Source organism: Poecilia latipinna, unplaced genomic scaffold (genome assembly GCF_001443285.1).
Source record: "Poecilia latipinna isolate Pla-1442-1.1 unplaced genomic scaffold, P_latipinna-1.0 Scaffold440, whole genome shotgun sequence".
NCBI lineage: Eukaryota > Metazoa > Chordata > Actinopteri > Cyprinodontiformes > Poeciliidae > Poecilia > Poecilia latipinna.
The window spans coordinates 218,510-222,196 of record NW_015113056.1 but is presented as its reverse complement, the minus strand read 5'-3'; the positions used below and the strand labels follow the sequence as shown (position 1 = coordinate 222,196).

The following is a 3,687-nucleotide window of genomic DNA, read 5'->3' as shown; positions in this document are numbered from 1 at the left end:
GTAAGCATTCATATAATGGACCGTTCTCTAAATAGAGCATAAAGAATTATTCATGCTCTGTTTATAGAAAAGTTTTGTATGTGTCAAAATATCCAACCACCACGACCAGATAGCTTAGTGGGTTTTTGAAAAGTGGGAAAAAACACAATATGCATGTTCTCTTCATCATAGACAAACAAAGAAAAGATAGAGCAGAGCATTAAAATGAGAGAGAGAGAAAGAAATACAGAATAACAAAGAATAACTAGACACAAGAAATAAACGTAATAAACTAGAATCAATAGAACTGAACTAAAGTAAAACAGAAATCAGACAAATAAAAGAAAGAGAATAAGGAACACAGAATAAACAAACCTCAGAACACAGAATCCTAATACATGAATGTTTTACATGTTTTATTAATGATTATCAACAAAATGCGGCTTTTTGACAAAATCACAAAAAACTCCTAAATACATGGGTTATTATTAACCATCTTTAGTTCATTGCTGACAGAATAGAATAGAATAGAATAGAATAGAGCCGTGTCAGGCAGAGTGAAGCATGCAGATTCACACAAACCTAAAATAATGTAAGCAATACAGTTATTAAATATAACTCCGTTTCAATGACATGCATAATTTAATGCTTTGAAATCAACCAATCAGGATGATTTGGACAAATAAACATGAGCACACAGTTAAACTCTAAGCTATCCTAAGCGTTCATCACACCCTGAACTTATTGGTGTCCCTAAAGGAAAACTTGCTTACTTCAACACTTGTGGTTTACAGTTAGGAATCCACACATTTTTACTTCTGCAACACATTCCTTCAACCCTTCCTCTTTTCATAATCTCTTTAGATTACTCTGAGTCCTCATACTTCAGCTTATTGGATTTGTTTTGTGTTTAATTTCCTGAACATTTTGAATAATTACTGACAATCCAAATACGGGTTTTTTATCAGATTTCCAGAAAAATCAGACCCTACATTTCCCAGGGACTCTGAAGACTGTGTCTGTTTCTTTCTGATCCATCCTCCTCTGGGCAAAGCACGTAGCTCAACCAAAGCTGAGCAACCTTTAGTTGTTGAGGTTTGTGATGGAAAAGGCGGTCCAATAGAAAAAGACAGACTGTGGCATGAACATGCAACTGTTTAGTTTAGGTGTAAAACAGCGACTTTTAAAGCGTTTTTCTACGTCTACTTGATGCATCAGTCTAAAGCTGTTTTGTCTCTTCAGCTGGTCCTCCATTTTCTGTCTGCAGATGTTTTCCTTCTCATTTCCTCTTTGTTTCATGATCTCAAAGCTCCTTTATTTCAGGGTCGATTCTGCTGGAGAAAGACGGGAACTCATGGAGCGCTAACAGCTGATGGCCGGTGTGAGAAATGGGAGCAGGATCATCTCTGAACACAAACACCTCAGAGAAATGAAAGCAAAACGGAGCTCTCCGAGGTATGAACCGTCGCCTGGTGTTGTTGTCGGGGTGTTGTCCTTTTCACTTCCTGTGTCATTTCCTGTAACTGCATTTGATGCGATCAAAGTTTTGTAAACCATGCAAATGCAGTTATGTTGTGGACACAATGTTTTCATCAGATAAGTACACTGTAAAACATTTGAAGGTGGTTTGGATATGAAAATCCACCTGCTGCCTTGAAAATGCAACTTAAGTCAACAAGTAAATTGTATTGACCTTAATTCAGAAATTATAGTTTGTGAAGTTAATTTAACAACAAGCAACAAGTTGCTATAAATTATTTATTTTAAGTTCTTATAGTTCATTAATCTTGAATAGTGAGTTTTAATGCTGGTATTTAAACCAAATAATTATTTCACAATATGGAAGAAAAGACTTGTTGAAGAGCCACATTTCTCCGTTATTTTCACTCAATTTTTTATTTTAGAATCATTTAAATTATTTTTACAAATTGTGTGAACAAAATTTCTGATCTGGTCATAAACTTTATTAAACATCGTAATTAATTCTGCTCTAAAACATTTAGTGTGCACAGGACATTATCCTCAGACTTTACAAACTGAGAATTTCATTAAAATAAACATTTTCTTAACAACACAGGAGTAACGCAATGTAACGCATTTCCATCTCTGGATACAAAAACACGCCGCTAAGCATTCTGGGAAATAGTTCCCACTCCTGTCCTTTTCTTCTTTCAGTTTTTTAAATGTTAACCTAAAAACTCTCGTTTATTCAACTCTAGAAAGCTTAACTAAAATAATAAAAAGTTAACTTTCTACTGTAAGTTTATCTTTCACAAACTCACATTTAGGTTCAAAATCTAAAACTTGTTAAATTTATTTGACTTAAAGAGTAGAAGACAGTAGACACAACTAAATGCAGCTCAAATGTTTTACAGTTTTCAGTGATCCATCAAACATCATCTTCATCTTTTCCACCAGTAGTAACGCCTCGTTGTTCACTAATGACTCATTTGACATAAAAATAAAAATGTTTCCATTCCAGTTTTGATAGTCATTTTGATGCAGGTGTAAATATCCTCATGATGGTGCAAAAAAATTACTGCGTTAACGTGAAACACATTTATTTTCGTAATTCCAGTTAGTTTATCCTCTTCTGCTCCTCCCAGCTGTTTGCATCTCTCTGATTAGACTCACGTATTTCCAATGTCACTCTCCTCCACTCTTCAGTATTTAAGCTCCTTGTTTTCTATTGTTCACTGCTGATTTCTTCTACGTCCAACCTGCCTCCGTGTCCTGATCTCCTGTCTGCGAGTTTTTCCTAAATGAACTCTTAAATATCATGTGATGGACGTTTTTTCGTTTCAACAGGTTTCGCTGCCTCTGCAGCGACCAGTACAGCCGCGTTTATCTGTGTTTACAGTTAAAGTTAATCTCCCTCATGATGAAACACATGGCTGGTTACTCCCCATATCTGACGGCGCAGGAGGGTCTTATCAAAATGTAAAATCCTAATGTTTATGTCCTGAATCTGTTCCTCTGAAATAAACTGGAGGTTTAAAAATGCTCCATTAAAACCAGTCCCATTAGGGCTGATTTAGTCTGGGGTTGACCGGGTAAGGTTTTAAACCAAAAATGGGTTTGAGTAATATTAAGGTTACCCAAACCACAAAATATCAGTATCATTGACCTGAATGACTTAAGAGAAAATATGTCATTTAATTCTGCGTTAAAAGCTATCAGATTAAAGAAAATCCTGAAATATAGCATGCAAAATCTAATAAGGATACCAAAATAATAAAATAACTATTCTACCTTCAGTTGTTAAAAATGTTGTATATCAAACCTAGAAGAAATCTGACTTAACTTGAAATTTGGCCTCTGTCTCTTTAAGAAGCTCCTGTTTGTTCCAACACTCTGCCTTCAACATCTCATCACTATTCCTAAATAATGCAGTTTGCATCATTCCTGGGAGCGTTGAGAAACAGTTCACATACTGAACTCAGCAGATGCAAAGTTCCACCAGGTGTTTGCTAACTGCTGCTGCTAGTCTGGAGGGGCTGAGTGGGAGGCGAGCTGCTGCTTCTAGTCTGGAGGGGCTGAGTGGGAGGCGAGCTGCTGCTTCTAGTCTGGAGGGGCTGAGTAGGAGGCGAGCTGCTGCTTCTAGTCTGGAGGGGCTGAGTGGGAGGCGAGCTGCTGCTTCTAGTCTGGAGGGGCTGAGTGGGAGGCGAGCTGCTGCTTCTAGTCTGGAGGGGCTGAGTGGGAGGCGAG

At 37.2% G+C, this 3,687-nt stretch overlaps 1 protein-coding gene across 2 annotated transcripts in view; it reads left to right on the top strand.

The window, feature by feature from the left end:
• Positions 1-3,687, top strand: part of LOC106951100 (uncharacterized) — a 34,164-nt gene that overhangs the window by 6,245 nt on the left and 24,232 nt on the right. Inside the window, exon 2 of one of the 2 annotated variants that reach the window (XM_015038407.1) lies at positions 1,303-1,434. The gene's annotated coding sequence lies outside the window, so the exon portion shown is untranslated. Of the gene's footprint in view, positions 1-1,288; positions 1,435-3,687 lie in introns of both variants that reach the window. The other variant, XM_015038408.1, reaches the window with a different exon arrangement.